Source organism: Ixodes scapularis, unplaced genomic scaffold (assembly GCF_016920785.2).
Source record: "Ixodes scapularis isolate PalLabHiFi unplaced genomic scaffold, ASM1692078v2 ptg001020l_1___fragment_2___debris__unscaffolded, whole genome shotgun sequence".
NCBI lineage: Eukaryota > Metazoa > Arthropoda > Arachnida > Ixodida > Ixodidae > Ixodes > Ixodes scapularis.
In genome coordinates this window covers 25,231-43,312 of record NW_024610084.1, presented here as the reverse complement: position 1 = coordinate 43,312, position 18,082 = coordinate 25,231, and the positions used below count along the sequence as shown (strand labels likewise).

The 18,082-nt window shown below is 46.3% G+C and overlaps 1 pseudogene; it reads right to left on the bottom strand.

Annotated features, from left to right (window-relative positions):
* Nucleotides 1–340: 340 nt before the first annotated feature.
* LOC115331015 lies at nucleotides 341–17,814 on the bottom strand (annotated as a pseudogene).
* Between the last annotated feature and the right edge of the window lie 268 nt (nucleotides 17,815–18,082).

Here is an 18,082-nt window from a genome sequence, read left to right as displayed (position 1 = left end):
TCGGTGACAGGTTAAGAATGCAGAAGATGCATGCTCTGCCTTCAGCGCGAGTTTTCTGCTATTTATTGCAATTCGGCGCCCATGCAACCAGAGCCCGACGGAAGCTAACGAGCGTGTGCTGGAGGCGGGGCTTCTACTGCATTCTTAACCTGTCACCGACTATTGAAAGAAAACGGCATACGACAAAAGCAAGCACCTATAATTCGCATGAAAACGTGCACTGTCAACAGCCGGAGGAATGTAAAGAAATCTGGATGTGAAAATTCTCGTAACCTATATACGGCAGATAAATTCCTTCCGCATAGTGAGATTCATCAACATCTTGGAGAGTGGTCCTGGTTAATGCAGATGCCCGGCGAACTGCGTACCAGCCTCTATCTCAACGTGGGAGGCGCTCGCTCAGGTCGGCAAACACGAAAGAGACAGCTGCCCAGAAGGCGGTGCACAGGTCCAGGTTGACGGGATCTTCTACCGTCATGGTGTCGCCTTCTGAATGATGAAAGTAGTAGTACATGTCGTCGGCTGTGGCCAAGTAGCCCCCTGGAACACCCTGTTGAACCCACTGCTCGACGTCTGACCCGGATTCACCGAGCGTGAGCCTTGTGGCATTGATGGCGCCCATCAGATCCACCACGTGCTTGACCATACAACGCGCCGTGGGATTCGAGGTCGCAAACACGAGACCCAGTGGCTTAAAGGTGCCCTGGTCAGATTCCATGACAATGTTCATGTTGGGGGCTTCGCTCTGGTGACGATTGTAGTAGGCCCGTGCCCCGAAATTGCCTCTTTCTTCACCTGTCCACAGCACACAGCGCAAGGTCCTCCGTGGTCAGAGGGCCAATGAGCGCAGCACGCTCAAGGCCCGCCAGGAGATGAAAGCACCTCCGCCGTCGTCCATGGCGCCTTGGCCCACGTCCCACGAGTCCAGATGACCGCTCACCAAAACTACCTGCAGGGTACAGGACACACCGAGGTTGTTGTCACGACACCCAGAGCGGTTCGCAGTCGGCACTTATTAGAAACCCAATGCAGGTTTAAGCGCGTTCCTTCTTTGTATGACGGTCCCACGATTCCTGTCGCATTAAACAAGAAATGTCAGCAGACGCCTTCAAAGCATACATATGTATGAACCGAACGTGTTTGGAACATTTTTAAGGTGTGTACGCAGATAATTCTCTCAATATATCCGCACCGAAAACCGTGTCTCTGATGGAAGCTTGTGCGAGTTCGTGGTTCATATTAGCAGCAACAACGCATAAAAACAAGGGCAAAAGAAAAAAAAAAAAAAGGAGAAACACAGAACCTTTGTTGGTCTTTTTGTGTGTCTCCTCCTTTCGCGTCCTTGCCTTTCTGCGTTATTGTTGCTGCTAATATTTCCCACACTAACGTGTCGAAGCCTGTGCTAACACGGAATGTGATGCAGCGACGAGCCAGATGCGATCGCAGAGCTGCCGTTCCTGGCGCAGCTAGCGGGAACTCCGGGAAGGAGACATACCATGCTTTGACTGACCGCCGAAAGGGCAGCGTTGCAATCGAATATTGCTTGCTCGCCGTGAATGGGTTCCGGTGAACGCAAGAGTTTCGCGTTTCAAGGGGCGCGACCCGGCCCCGGCAGGTGGGCCGAGTCCGATCCTATCCTAAAGTCGATCCCTACGACATTAAACTATTCGAGAGAAGGGGAGGGGGGGGGGGGGGGGCAATTGCAATAGGGGTTTTCTGCCACTTCCCCGTATTGTTTACATAAACAGTTTGAAATATCTGGGGAGGGGGGGGGGGGGGGGGCCGGGGAGAAGGGATCAGATCAGAAAACGTTTATTAAAATGGTTGGGTTCCGCCACACCTCTTGACTGTAGTCATCTGGGAGAAGAGGAACTTCAGTTGTCGCGCCTCTCACGGGAGTAATTTCTACCTTTAAGAACATTTCAGTGTTTCGCGAGTTTTCTGGGCGCACGTGCATCCAAAAGCACAGTGGAAGGCCACGAGCACATGCTGGAGGTCGGGCGTCCAAAAGAGGCACCTTGACGTTTTCATCCCGTCAGTAACTATAGGCTTTTTTTTTAAATCTTCTACTGGGCTTTGTATTCAAAAGTGTGAAGAATAAGAGCGACACAGTGCACCCCATTTTATTGACAAAACTACAGAAAGAGGCGGCGAACTAGAAGCAGACCAGCACCTACCTCATCTGGAGACGTCGAGCCACGCAGTTCGGCAATGGTATTGCGAGACGTCGACTGGGCAAGGTTCTTGGCATTCATAATGAGTCGAATCTTCATCTCCACACCTGTGACGGAGTAGCAAATGTTTCCTGATGAATGAGGGCGTTTGACAATCTCATCACGATAAGAAGGGTGGTAACGCACTGCAACTAGGAGCACGCAAATCAAAAGCCCATGCTGCAGAACCATCCTGGGCTCAATCCCTACCCTTGCTCGTTTCGGTCTGAATGTGCATCGTGTACTGGAGTGCGGTCGTGTATCACTTCTGTGTGATGCACGTTAAATCCCCCAGGTTTGTTGTCGTACTGCATTGGCTAAATTTCTCATATATGGAGGAGACATATGCGACGCCAAGTTAGGCAGACTAACATCCCCGTCTAAAAAGATACGCAACACAATTTTCATTCTAGCTTGTATCCCTCCCGCAGACCTCGATTCGTACCTTTTTCGAAGCTAGTAATGTTTGACCGCGGTACGTTGTGCCGGTTGAAGGTTGGACTTGAAGACTTTACTTTTTTTCGTTGCTGAAGGCGGAGGCTCAACGTCGGGTAACAACACGTTTAACTGATACATAAAGACAGTCACGCGAGGCAGTAGAAATAAAAGAAACTGTCGCTGACTGCATGCCACGCATGGCTTATGTTTCTAAAACAATGTAAGTGTAATGAATCCGCACCAAACTTTCAACCGGGCATAGTATGAAGCAGTGAGGTCAGTAGCTTCGCTAAATGAAAGTTGTGTTTAACGCACGACAGAAGAAACGCGGCGCATCACGGGAGCTTAAAGGGGCCCTGCAATGACTTTTTTACTAATTTTTAATTTGCACCGAACCTGAGCGCACTGAACATAGTAGCTTAGTAAAACTTTTCTTTTCTCGAAATTCCCTTTATTTTAGAAGTTATAGGCAAATTAAAATTACAAAAACAAGCAAAAAATAACCTCCCTCATGACGTCCTTGGTTGCTTCAGAGTGGCCGTGAACTAGAAGAGAAGTAGTGAGCTCATCGAGCGCTCACGGCTGCCGCATTCCGTGTCGACGGCGCGAGAGGGCGCCATTAAAGCGTGTTCTGGATAGGCTGTATGCAGCGGGCAGCCAGAGCGGCTCTTATTGCATTTTTTGCGCGATTAAATACTCATTCGGCATGACACTTCATCGGCCACAAGAGACAGCAAACACAGGGTAAAGATCACTTTAGAATGGGAGCTGCTTTGCGCTGTTATACCGCGAAACGGCCAAACCGCAAGACAAAGCTTCACGCCGAAGGCCGGAGGGTCCGACGGGCTCGGAGCCCGTCGGACCCTCCTGCCCATACGACCGCAGCGCCGCCGCGTACATCCGAGACCTTTCCGTGTCGGCGCCTGATCCCACTATTCCTTTCTAGTATGCGCCGTCTTTTCCACCGCTTGGTGGCGGGTATGTCGACGGGTCATTTCTTGTTTCCGTACTTTATGAACTGCATTTGTTTCTTTTTTGATCTAAAATACTGAACAGAAACTACTTTTATATATAATTGAAACGGTTCGCGCCACTTATATTTTGTATTTCTACTAAAAAGAAGCATTTAGCGGCTCTGACCAATGGTAAGCCCAGGACCAAAGACGTCACATTTTGCGCGCTTTCGGTACCGCGGGTCGCCCTCGTCGGTGGAGGAGGTTTCCGCGTCGTCCGGATAAAATATGACGCACTGATATTTAGTTACTCTCTCCGTGCCCGCTGGCTTGCCCGAACCCCAAGAGACGTGGAAACCGCAAAAAAGGTAGACGCTTAAATATAATTGCAGGGCCCCTTTAAAGGACACATGCAAAGGAAAAAAACACTTTTTTTAAACGGCTTAGATGGAAAAAGGACGCCATAAAACGATTTTACAACGAAGAAAAAAAAAATTTTAGAGCTATATTTACGGCGCAAAACGAATTTGTAGTTGGCGCCCGCGGGCACCGCGGAAAAGTGGTCTGTATTTATCACGTGACTGGTCTTTATTTATCACGTGATGCTTGCGCTCTTTCGGAAGCTTCCTATGGCCTCTAAAAGTAACTTATTCATCTTTGTTTGAAGTATAACAAAAAACCAAGACGAATAAGTAACTTTTAGAGCCCAAAGGAAACTCCTGAAAAAGCGCAAGCAGACGTGATAGACCTGTGCGCCGGTCAGACGACGGCGGCGGCGCCCCGAAGCAGACGAACTTGTGCGGCGGCGGCGACGGCGGCGTGGAGAAACGCGTTGAAGCGGCGTTCGCACAACGCTCAGCGTGCGGCGGCGACGCAGCGCGGCGGCGCGCGGGCCTACCACGTGACCAGCGGCGGCTCCCGCGAGCGCCAACTATAAATTCGTGTAGCGCCGTAAATATAGCTCTAAAAATTTTGTTTCTTCGTTGTAAAATCGTTTTATGACATCCTTTTTCCATCTAAGCTGTCTAAAAAAATTTTTTTTTCCTTTGCATGTGTCCTTTAACATGTATTTATCCTTGAAGCCGCGGTTCCACCGCGAATACATCATAAAAAAATGCAGTTTGTAGTCACCGTGTGAGGCACGTTTATAACGGTCACATTGGTCACACAAAAAACTGCCTGCAGACATGTTCGAAGCATACATGTAAGTATGAATCAAATACGTTTCGAACATATTTGAGGTAGGTCCTCACATATTTCTGTTACCATGTCCGCAGCGAACACCGTCTGTTTTGTGTGATGTATGAGTATATGCGACTGCCACTTTAAAGCTCAACGATTTCTCACGCGGTGAGGGGGGGGGGGGGGGGGGTTCATAAGAACTCCTGTTAGGTCCAGGCATCGACGGACACTCTACGCTAATCAGAAGAGAGATTAGTGTTCTTACCGGGGGCACGTAAAAATGGTCCTCGCGCCTCAGAATCCCGAGAACATGATTCCACATTGCTCTCACACTAGCGAAAGGTTACAAGTCCCGATCAGGACAAGAAACTCGAGAAACGTGCTTTGTCGGGTGCGTTCGTCTCGCCTCCCGTAGTGGGTGCGAACATCTATCAAAAAGAGACTCACATTACGAGACGTATATAAACAGGAGCATGCATCGATGTCTGGTGTCGCGGACGGTGCGGTACCCTTATCAGTTTCTCGGAAATCATAGTTACAAGATGGCGAATGCGGAGGACGTGTGTGCCGACTGCTCCGGGAAAATCTTCGGCAGGCAGCAGTATCTCGAGTGCTGCGGCGACTGTGGCCAACGGTTTCATTGTAAATGTATCAACGTAAACGCGGAAGATTACGATGTGCTTATGGCAAGCGGACGGAGCAAATATAAATGCAAAACTTGCACTCGGCGGCGAATATCGATAAGCGACACGCCCCCTTCTACGAAAGAAGTTGGCGCCAAGGAACCAGCGGTAGCAGCGGTGGCTTACAACGCGGATACCGAGAACAAGCTTCTCGGCCTCGTGGAATTGCTGCTCGCAAGAGTAGACAAGCTGTCAGCGGTGGTGTCGTCTCAGGGGCAAGTGATTGCTGCGCTCCGAGATCAAAATGGAGAGCTACGAGCCAAGGCGAGCGAGACGTTGGACGCCGTGAATCAACTTCGTGCTGTGCTCGAAAATCCCCCCACCGTGACCCCACCTGAGAAACAACGGGCTACGTTCGCCGGCGCTCTGCAAAAACCGGCAGAACCGGGCAAGTTGGCCAGCACTGCGCAACGCACCGCGACGCAAGGAAGCGGTACAATGACAGCTTTGAATCCCAGTGCCAATACTACATCCCAGAACAAGAAGGGCCGACAGAGCGACATCAACAATGCTACGACAGATGAAGCCAACGATGAATTCCAAGAGGTTAGACGGAAGAAGAGCACCATGAGAGCCGGCAAATGCAAGTCGTCGAGCATCTCAAGTGCTCGTCGCCCGCGGAAGTCTCTGTTTGTAACACGCCTTCACCCGGATACATCGTCTGAAAATGTTTGTGAACTGTTGGCGTCAGTTACTGAGGTCACCTGCTTTGTGTGCACCAGGCTGCGAAGTAAGTTTGACACTTATTCATCCTTCCACATTGCTGTAGACGATGACAAGTTGGACGCCATCAGCGACGCTGAACTGTGGCCTGAGGGTTGCCTATTCCGTCCGTTTTACGGTCCGCTAAAGGACAGCATGCGTTTTGACCAAACGAGCAACCAACCCAGGAACTGCGATGAATAATGCACGCAAACTATCTTTGTATTACCAGAATACACGTAGCATACGTGGAAAGGCTGCGAAGTTCATAGAAAATTGTATCGCTTCTGAATATGATATATTCTGTTAACTGAGACATGGTTGCGGGAGGATATTCCTAGTACCGAGTATTTTCCGTCCCAGTTTTCAGTCTATCGTGGGGACAGAGATTACGAAATGTGCAATCAAATTCACGGGGGCGGTGCTCTGATAGCAGTCCGAAGCAATTTAGAATCCTATCGCAGACCTGATATGGAAATCTACAAGGAATCAGTGTGGATCGAAATTAATCTTCACGGACAACTGAATATTCTTCTGGGGAATCACTACTTCCCTCCGCAATGCAACGTTTCCACCTTTAGTTCTTGTATTAATCACGCTTTGAGCATGATAGACTTCGCAATATACCGTGTTTTTATTACGGGCGATTTTAACCTGCCTGGTGTGAATTGGGACACTGGTATTATAAACTCGTCCAACTCAGAGGTGCGAAGAAAAGCGAATGATTTATCTCAGCTCATGAACTACTTGGAACTATACCAAAAAAATTTTCTTGTCAACTACAAAGGCAACGTGTTGGATTTGTTCCTTACAAATGATAACGAATGTATACTACAACAAGCTAGCGCCCCACTTGTCCCTGTTGACACCTGGCATGTCCCGTTTGAAGTAGATTTGAGTATAGCTGATAACCAAGGTACAGCATGTCCGCAAGCGACTGCTTTTTCTTATGCAAAGGGGAATTACCTGGAGCTTTACGAGTTTCTTGCGAACACAGATTGGTAAGTCATTACATCAGGTAAAGATGACGTAGATAAACAAGTACTAATGCTTACAGACCTAGTGACATCAGCTATGAAGATGTTCATTCCGGCTTACGTACATGGTGTCACAAATCACTACCCTTCTTGGTTTTCCCACGAATTAAAACATACAACGAGGAAAAAGCTACGTTATCACAGACATTACAAGCTGACTAATAATCTGTTCTGGTACGAAAAGTTCAAATCGGAGCGAGCTTTAGCGAAGCGTCTTTATCGTCGTGACCTCCGAAGCCACACTCAAAGTGTTGAATCAAGCCTAAAGCAAAATCCGCAAAGTCTTTGGAAGTATACCAGGAACTTCTCGAATAAAAAGAAAACGGCGCAGAAGATAACACTATCTAACGGTTCGGAAGATATCAGCAGTCCGAGCGACGTCTGTCAAGCGTTTGCAGATTTCTTTTCTAGTGTTTTTGATTCCACGGGAAATACGTCTCAAACTTGCACACTGCCAGACCAGGAAAACGCATACTTATCAATTCCCGAGCTCAGCATTCACGACGTTTTTGCGGCGATTCGGGCGTTACCATAGAGTAATATACACAAGGTAAAGAGCGGACACTGCCATAGGCCCCAGCGGCCCAGATAGACTAGTGACACGGAGCGCTCCTAGCGGACGGTATTAAGTGTAATCTGATTCCGTTTCCGGTCAAGTTAGTTTCGGTTTCGGTTTGGGCGTTTTTGCTCCTGTTCTCCGGTACCCTTCTCTCTCTCTCTCCTTCCTCCCCGCTTCGCTCGGCTTTCGGGAGTTCCTTGACTCCCGAAGCCGCTGTTTTTTTGTTTTTTTTTTAATACTGACGCACTTTTGCTTTATTTTTTACGATAGAGTCCGTGCAAAATGTGTCAAACAATATTTCAACTTACCTCACAAAGCAGAAGTATATACATGTCTTATTCTTTTTCTATTGTAAAGCATTGAAGTTACACAATCGCCGCATTGACTCCTGGCTGGTGGAGCATTTTGGAGTCAACAACAGTAAGTGGTTCGAACAAATTTTATTGGACCACATTCATGTATACATGATTTACTTCAGAAGCTCTGTATGTTTTATACGAAAGAGATCGATACTCACAAAAATAAATGAATACGCAGGACTTCGGCATATCGTACACTTCGTAATAGATTCTTAGAGGAACCAAGTTAACAAAACCTTTTTACGGAGAGCATGCTGTATGATACATTCACTTTCACGCCGACTCGGGTACAGGAAGTAAGTGAAAAAATAAATAGGACATCGCTATCATTACCAGTCATAAGAGTATAATAACAGTGCGATGCACACGCCGGATAGTACAAATTCCCGATTTCCAGCAAATATAAAAAAAAAAACCATTTGCATAGCCTCAATTTTACTGCGGGCGAGCCATTACCAAACAATGAGAACTCTATTCGAAATCTGACAAGATTCAACGTCCCTAAACATTCCCCGAAATTGTTCAGAAAAGAAATATGGCTTCAGAAAAAAGCGGCTAAAAAATTATGGACAGTGGATACAAAAGTGGATACATTTTTTTTTCAAATACTTTTAGCCTCTATACACTATTTTCTATCGAAATTTTGTAGAAAGTGGACAAATATTTCTGTTGGGGAGCCGTGATACACATTCGCTGGAAAAAGGGGAAACAAATATTTGGAGAGCAAGCTGCACCGCCCACTTAATAAGCACTTTTTGTTTTTGGTTTGGCAACCGCCTCTGTTAACACACTATTAACAGTTAAACCTGTCTTGTTCTTACTAGCCACTGAAGAGTGTAACCGAAAATTGTCCAAATTCCGGTTAAGACATCAAACATGTCAACACAAGCGTATATTCTGCGAAACAAGTTTAAAAACCCTTTGTGGTACTCCTCTGGGCAAAGGCTAAAACCACCCAGACCTCAAAGTGTGCTATACAAGGCGGTACAAACTCCTCGAACATGTGTCACACTCGCTATTATGGGAAGAAAGTGATTTTCTAGTTGCTGAATGAAATGAAAGGCAGCCTGTGATGGTACTTCTAAGTTCCCGAAGAATTTTCCAGGCACGTGGTATGCTTTAGGAACAAGACAGTACTGGTGAGGCCTGGTCAAGTTATTAGACTCATCCGATAGCAGCTGAGAACAGTCACAGCTGTAAGTTGTCTGTTCAAGCAAAAGCTTGATCAAATAGCCCCAAACGTAATAAAAAAAGTGGACGAGTCATCAATTATGTTAGACCTGATGTCTGATGCCAGCTCAGAAATATCCTCTAGTGGCGGGAAGTTATCAATTGGAAGACATTCCACAATGTCTGAAATTAAACTTCCATGGTGCGGAGATATTTGTAACTCCTTTAGGAGGTCCGCCTTGTCATCCTCTACGTTTTCATTGTCCGACAGTTTAAACAGTTTCTTTATTCAGAGTTGTTTAAGTCCTGAGTTGAACTGATGCATATTTGGGTTTGTGTTGCAGCCCAGCATGTGTCGTATATAGCTCCAAAAACCTTCTCAAGTGTGTCTTGCTGCAGGCGTCGTGTAAGTAAGAACTCAAAGTCATGGCTGCTTGACAGCTCATCCCAGAGCTTGAGGACACTTTTTATAGTAACTTGCCACCCAATGATGGCTTATGGCTGCCTCCTACTTTGGAACTGCCATGCTGAAATCCATCCGAGTTATTGGTGGAGAAAATCAAGTATTTCAGATTCTCCCTTCAGAATGGCATGAGGCAACTTCTGCCATGTCTTCTTGAATTTTTTAGCTATTTAGACAATCAAAAAGTATGTACATCCTATCACAAAAATAGGCTGTAGCCATGGCTGCCTCAGAAAGTTCCTTGGCATAAACAAGGGATATGATTGCAAGAAAGAGTGAGGCACTCAGTACCTGTGGGGCACAATTTTCTTTTATGTTACATAAAGGTTCTTGAAAAAGTGTTTCTCTCAGTAAGTTTCGGAGCCAATTGCAAGCTCATCTCATGAATATAACAATAAAGTTCAACCATAGAAGACCACTCAATGACCTAAATTCCAATGCAAAGTTTGTGGGCTTGGAGATTGCTCTTGGTTGTTTTGGGAAGGTGAGGAACATCAAAGACAAAGTAAATGTGTTCCTTGTCAACTTCAAGAAATGGCTTATCACCACACACACCAAGCTTACGTTTGAAGCTCCCTAACCGCAGACCACAGCCTTTACTGTGAAGCCAACAGTCCTAAAGGGGCGACGCACTGATATTTGTATTTTGCGCAAATACCGCTTAAAACGAATCCCTGACGTTAACGATCTGTGAAATACCTGTTAGTTTTCACCATACGCAATCAAAATTGCAAAAAAAAAAACAAAAAAAAACGAGCAGAGTTTACTTTTTTAAATCGCAGCCAGAACAAGCGGCCCCGTGATCTGGAGCCGATTATATGCCGTCAATGTTGATCATAGCCATGCGCTGGGGTTGGCGAGGCACAGGACATGCGCCGAGTTCCAGACATTGATATGGTTCGGCTGTTGTCGTCATTGCAGCGATTGGACACAGGACACTACCCGAATGTTTCTCGAGCTATCGATTATCACGAGCTCAAATCGAGTGTCCACGCCATGCTCGGGTCCAATCTATGAGCGTCACTGGGCGGTACTGCTACCGCCCAGCTACGTCATTAGGTTTTTCGAAGGAGAGATTGAATGAAAACACTCGGTTTTGTGCTCGAAATTACAGCGCAACAAAGGAGTTTCTTGGTCAGTGGCGTTGCGTGCGAGTATCCTTGAGTCCCACTAGTGCCAGTAAGCTCGTGTAAAGTGAAAAAACATTACAATTGAATATCGTTGCACCGCCCCTTTAAGCTCCCGATTGAGAGAAATGAGGAGACTGCTTTAAACAGAAGACGTTATTGGAGTGTGCACAACAGTGTATGCAAGGGGCTAAACGCCCCTCCTAGAAATTTCAGACAGCATAACAACCAAGGCTCTATCTGCAATGTTGAGGTTCGTTCAACAACGTCATCTGTAAACCCATGGACAACGTCGTGTGCAGGGCCGTAAGTTAAATTCTTTTTTAAAACAATCTCATCGAAAATCAACATGCACATACGTTCAAGTGCAGCCAGACAGCCCGGCAGAAACAACAGCGCGAGAAGCTCGAACCGATCGGTTCCACGAATTCACGCCGAGCATGCGAGCACGCGGGCGGTCATGCGTCACCTTGATTGATGCAAAGTCGACCGAACATGATGCAGCAGAAAGCACAGATGGAAGGCACGCACGGCACAGACGAACGACGCAGGGACCAGCAGAGGCCATGCAGAATGATGCAGAGGTGACGGCGTGCAGGCAGGCAGGCCGGCCGGCCATTGCAGGCGCCATTCATCACGTGGTTTTTGTGACGTATTTGATTTAAACTATATAGTCGTTTTAAGTACTTTAAACAATTTTAAAGCATTGTCATTTAAAATATAAATACTTCTCACAGAAAGAGTTTTAATTAATTTTAACCAAATTGCAGAAAAGCGCCACGTAGCGGAGGGTATGAAACGCACTATCTGGGCCGCGAACCGGCTCCTGTGTCCTCTCTTTACGTTTACTATATTACTCTATGGCGTTACCACCTAAGAAATCGGCTGGAGCCGACGGAATTCCTTTGTTTATAGTGAAAGGGTGCGGTGACGTGTTAGCTCCGATTTTAACTTTTGTATTTAATCGGTCGTTGAAAGCTAGGCTTTTTCCAATTGCATGGAAGTACTCTCTAGTTGTGCCAATATTCAAAGATGGGTCGGCACTAACTGTCACTAATTATCGTCCAATTTCACTGATCTGTTCGTTTGCCAAGGTGTTCGAAAAGGCCATGCATTGTCATATCATGCATTTTTTTTCCAGACGTATAAACGTGCAACAACATGGTTTTATGCCAAATCTTTCTGTGGAAACAAACTTAATAGCGTTTACGGAATTTGTGGGTGCCAAACTAGGGTCGAAGCAGCAGGTCGACGCAATTTACTTTGATTTTAAAAAAGCATTTGACCTAGTGAGCCATTCACTGCTAGTTAAGAAACTTGCGTCCTATGGTATCTCCTTACCATTTTGCGAATGGATTCAGAGCTATCTGCATGACAGATGGAATTCTGTTTCATACGGTGGTGCACAATCAACCGCGTACCTCTCCAAATCGGGAGTCCCGCAGGGTTCTAGCCTATCGCCTCTGCTTTTCAACATCTTCGTGAACGATATTTGCTCATGCATAAATCACTCGGAAATGTTACAATTTGCCGATGACGTTAAGCTTTTCCGAGCTATTGTGGACATTTCTGAGTGCAATAAACTACAGCAAGATATTACAGCATTGGCAGACTGGTGCAAGGACAACAAGTTGGTTCTCAACCCTGCTAAAACAAAAGTCATATCTTTTTCGAGAAAACATTTCTTTAACACCTTTGACTACACTTTGAACAAGTGCTCGATTGAGCGCGTCTCAGTTGTACGTGATCTAGGAGTTTTCTTGGACAGTGAATTTAAATTCTCTGATCATGTGGCATACTTGAGCAATACATGTTACCGTACTTTGGGCGCAATTACCAGAATGACTCGAAACTTTAGAGGATATTCTTGCTTTTTGCATTTGTACCGATCCCTCATCCTGTCTAAACTGGATTTCTCTAGCGTTGTTTGGAATCGTTTAAACCAGACAAACTCGAATGAACTTGAAAATGTACAGAGGAAGTTTGTTCGACTACTTTACGATCGTTATTTTAACAGGCGAATTTATTTCAGCCATGAGCGATTGTTGAAGATTTTAAACCTGCATTGCCTCTCCGAAAGGAGGCAGGCACGAGACTTTTTATTTTTACACAAATGTCTTCACGGTTTCATAGATTGCCCCAAGCTCACCTCATCCGTACTCATTGCTGTACCTGGCAGGTCTCTTCGCTCCCATCGTGTTTTCGGTTCCTCTGATCCAAAAAGCTTAAGACCCATTGAGCGTATCCAGTATAATTTTAACATGTCAAATGTCGCAAACACACCCGAAGTAGACATCTTTTTGCGGGAAAGTTTTAGTTTGCGGTCTCTGCTAGTGCTTTTATAATGTGACGCCCTCTTGTATCAGTCTTTTTGGCAAACAGTGTTGTTTTCAACTTTATGCACTTTTCTCATTTACATTAGTATTTCACGTTTTTGTTTGTTCAAATTATGTATGCGTTTGCGTGCATCTTTTTTATGCAAAACTGCATGTAGGTGTCAACGGTGCACCCTTATGTAGGCCTATGGGCTGTTTAGGGGCACCGGAAAAGTACAATAAATAAATAAATAAATAGAACCACCTAGCTAAACCCCCCCTCCGACGTCGTATACGTACAGAGCGCGACACTGTTAGCGCGAACGAGCGATCTCCGGTTTTTCCAGTTTTTTTCTTTGAAACCAAGGGATGTCATCAAAGTTATTATTGCTACGGAAAGAGCTCATTTTGTTCTATAATGTAAGCGGTAAAATTCCGTGCTCGCTAATACTGTTTAGAAGTAAATTGCTATTATGCGCCGATGTCGTTTTCGCGCTAACAGTGTCGCGATGTGTACGTGTCCACGCAAAATCCAAGGTGACAAATCCGCAGTGTTCAATTTTCGGTGTCAAATAAAAAGGGGTCAACGTCCAACTCAAGTATACTGTATGAGCGTTCGACTGAAACTCGCGTTTAATCAGCGAAACCACGAGTCCCCACAAAAAGCTGATACAGCGGTCGTGTCCAATCTCTACTGTGGGCTGGCCACCTTTACATGACGCCGGAATTCAGCGCTACGGCTGTCTAACCTAGGTGTTGATTAGTTAGATAAGTCTAACAGAAGGGTAGATGGGCCTAACAAATGTGCTCACCCCCCCCCCCCCCCCCCTTAAATCGCCTGGAAAATAATTGGCGGTTTTATAGTTTCCGACAGGTACGTTAACGGAGCGTCCCCTTGGTACCGCAGTAGATGTGCCTTCAGGTCAAAGGCAGACTTGTGGAGCTTTTGGGGCGACGACCTACCGCGGGAGAGGACACTGTGTTCGAAACACGATGCTGGGCCCGCAGAGCGACGTATACGAACAAATCCGCTGAAGCGAAAGGCTGTCTCGGATGCCTATACGAAAACTTCGACCACCTGTACGCATATGTAAATAAAAGAGTACAAATTTCTGAACGTGCCACTCCAACTTTATCTGACGTTCCTTCCAACAGTAAAGCGTCGTTTCACGCCACACATACTTTGTGAGCTGAGTCACCGGCAGCTTTATACTACTGAAGCTTAGAGAGAGCCCGAAAGTTCTTGCCTCTTTGCTGGAGCCTGTCAAGAAGCTCGGCGTCTTCGACGGTTATGCAAGCGGACGGAATCCGGCCAATGTTTTGTTGGTACTTCATCCAGCCCGTGTGGGGACTGCCAATGGAGAATGGGGTCACCGACCGGACCAGGGCGGCCACGGCACCCGCCAGGTACGCTGCAGAGGCCCCGTTCTCCCGGTACGTTAACGTAGCCGTGTAGTTGCTGTAGTTCTCGTTGAACACCACGATCTTTCCCTTGGCCTGTCGGGACAAATGCATTGGCCATCAAGTGATGCTACGAATACTGCACATTGATGACTGTGCTCGCGCTAATATTAAATATTTCTAGTTATGTATAACCTGATCACCACTTCCAAAACGGTACACTTCCAATAGCCTTACTGGCTTCACTGTCATGCTACAGATGTAATATCCAAGGCTGGTGTTGACTATAGGCTCACTTGTCCAGCGTAGCAATGGGGAGTAAAACACGGCACACGTAGCTAGTTCCGTACCGTCTTCTGTCCTTAGGGATAGCTGAGAGAAAGAATCTGGTGAAGGAACAGTGTCGAGAAGTACTTTAAGTACACACTGTACTTAAAGTACTGCATCAAGTAGGTTTAGAACATGTGTACTTTACTTGAAGTATTTTTTTCTGGTACTTTCCGAGGAAAGTGCAAGTACCGACTTCAAAGTACATTACCCGAAATTGGTCTCGATACGTTTGTACCACCAAATTGTGCTTTGTCAACTCTGAGGAGATAGTGGGAGGGATACTCTACCCTCACCTGAAACGCGAGCAGACGACGGATCGCCTCGTTTGTTCTGGGGCTGCTTTCCCAATGCTTTGCGAACTTTCGCCACTTCTCGCTCGGTCAGCGCAAGCGAGGAAATTAAAAATATCAGGGAAGGACAATTAATCGTAATGTAACACCTGAGACTGTGGTGAAGAAAAATGAAGAAACTTTCAAGTCGAAGAAAAAAACAACAGAGGAGAATTAACGTCTCAACGTTTTGAGACGTTCTTCTCTGTAATCTTTTCCTTCGACTTGAAAGTTCCTTAATTTTTCCGCACGGCAATCTCAGTTGTCAAATTATGTTTAATTATTACCAGCTCGCCTGCATATTCATTGTTTCGTTAAGGAGAGGACACTCCTCTACGAGAGGATTGCTTGCAGAAGCTACAAGGTTGACGTCGTGCTCTCTCCTAGTACGTTAGCCCCCTTGGGTGCAACAAGCCAGTACAAGCGGTGCCAAATTCAGAAGTCGGACTTCTGAATTTGGTGCCATTTTTGAAAATAACTACTCCTTGCCACTTGACTTCATCCAATATTCGCCGCCATTTCGTAAAATAAGTGATGCACCCCGGTTACCCCTGGGGCAGTGCATACCAGTTAAAACATCACTGTATATGGGGAATGAAGGGGCTTCATAAGAGCTTGTGTTAAAATGTTCTTGTGCTTTACTTTGAAAGTACATTCCATTTAGAGTAATTTACTTCAAGTACATTGCACCCAGTGTGATTACTATTTTACTTGAAATGCATCACCTCTTTTTACTTCGCACTTTTTACTCTTTTATATTAGAGACTATAGTATCTAATATAAAATAGTAAAAAGTCCGAACTACGAAAAAGTGTTAACTAGGACTTTATTGTACAGCCTATACGAAAAGACTTAGTTGCCTGTCAACGCCTTTCAGGAAACAAGTTCCGTAATCCAGTCAGATTACTCCCGAAGCCTAAAAATGAAGTGTATCCTAGGCTAGCAACTTGCAGGCCGTTACGGCGATTCCTTACAGAACTGTGGTACGCCAAACACGTTATAGCTTATAAGGTCGTTCACATACGTACATTAGTGTTTATACGAAAACTTGCAGACTCGTGGTTGCATTTTGCAACGTGTTCTACGTGACATGGTCACTTTGACCACGTTACGTGCGATTTCTCCATGTCGCTTTTTTGTATTCTTTTTTATTTTGTGTGTGTATTGGCTACATAGCCTCCCCTATACATCAATTATACGAGAGAAAAATAAATTCCGGCAGCATTTTTACAACGCCTTACAAAATCGTAATAAGTAGAACACGTTTTTGGGGACGGTAAATCTGAATGAAATGGTCTATGTGACGGTGACTGACACCGAGACTTCCGACGCGAATGCGCACTAGCGTTCATCGGCTGTCACGGTCGCCTATGCTAGTTAATTTAAGCCCGATACATTTGTCTTTCTTTTATATGTAGCAATAAATGCACAACTTTCCCCAAGAGCCTTTTCTATGTTAAAAAAAAGAAAAGACGTTTACAATTATCTGTAATGCCGAATTAGAGCGCAGCTCTTGAGGAGGAGTAGGCGAGGGTACGGAGGGGAGGGTCACTTGTGACGTCAGACGTCACGAAAGTAAAATCTTCCCCTCTACATTTGCCCCCTAAATTTCGCGGGAAACGTTTTCCCGCCTAATTTAGGGGAAAGGTTTTCCCGCATAATTTAGCGCAAAAGTTTTCCCGGGTTGAGTGCGTCACGTGTGATGTCACGAGGGTAAAATTCTATGATTAGCGGGGAAATTTTCCCGCTAAATTTAGCGGAAAACCGTCGGCGTAACTGCGCATTGCATTACAAGACGTTTTCCATTATGACGTTACATGTGACGTCACAAGGGCAAAATTTTCCCGCTAAATTTAGCAGAAAACTTTTCCGCCAAATTTACCAGGAAACTTGCCCTCGTGACGTCACACGTAACGTCATTATGGAAAATGTCTTGTAATGCAATGCGCGGCTACGCCGACGGCGACGGCGACGCCGCCCAAGCCGGAAACGGGAGCCAAAGAGCTGCGCTCTAAAACGTTAAAGGCGGAATGAGTGAATTACGATAAAGTCAACCTTAGCCGCATTGGCGCGCAGTTCGTCGAAGGATCTGACAACCAGGACAGACGCCGTGATGCCCCACGGCCACGTGCCGACGCTGCCTCCGAGACCGAGCATGTTGAGTCGCTGTGAGCGGGGTTTGAGCAACCAGGCCGACTCTTCGCCTCTCTCCCAGTGAGGTACTTTGGCGTCCTCGGTGTACACAGCGTCCAGTCCTTGTCTCGAAAGCAGGGTCACCATGTAGTCGATGGAGTTCTCGAGGTTCTGCGTTCCAGCAACCCTGGAGCCGAAATCATCCACAAACTTGGCCAGTTCCTGGTAGGTTCGATTCCGTTCCGAACCGTGCACCACACGCTCGATGATGGCACTAACGACCGGGGCATAGCCGCGTATCTCTGCGACAAGACTGTCCGAAAGCTGGCTGCTGTTACACGAGTACGTTGGGTCCAGGCTCAAGGATGTCTGCCAAGTCAGCGTCCCAGCAAACAGCACAAGACCTAGCAAAGTACCCATGTTGGCGGGCAGAGAACACCCCGCCTCCAACGATACGGGATCATCTGCTTACTCCAGCTGTGATATAGCCCGTTTTCAGCACTGGGTCGGAGTTATAACAGGTGGAGGAGCGGGCGACGTGTGAGTGTGATAGACTGACTTACTTCCGTTCGAACTCAGACGTGGAAAACATTTAAGCAAAGGCTTCACTTTCGACGTGTCGAGCAGAGCCTACTCTTTTAGGCCGCAGCTCTTAGGCGGCCGCCTCCGGCTTGAGCGACGTCGCCGT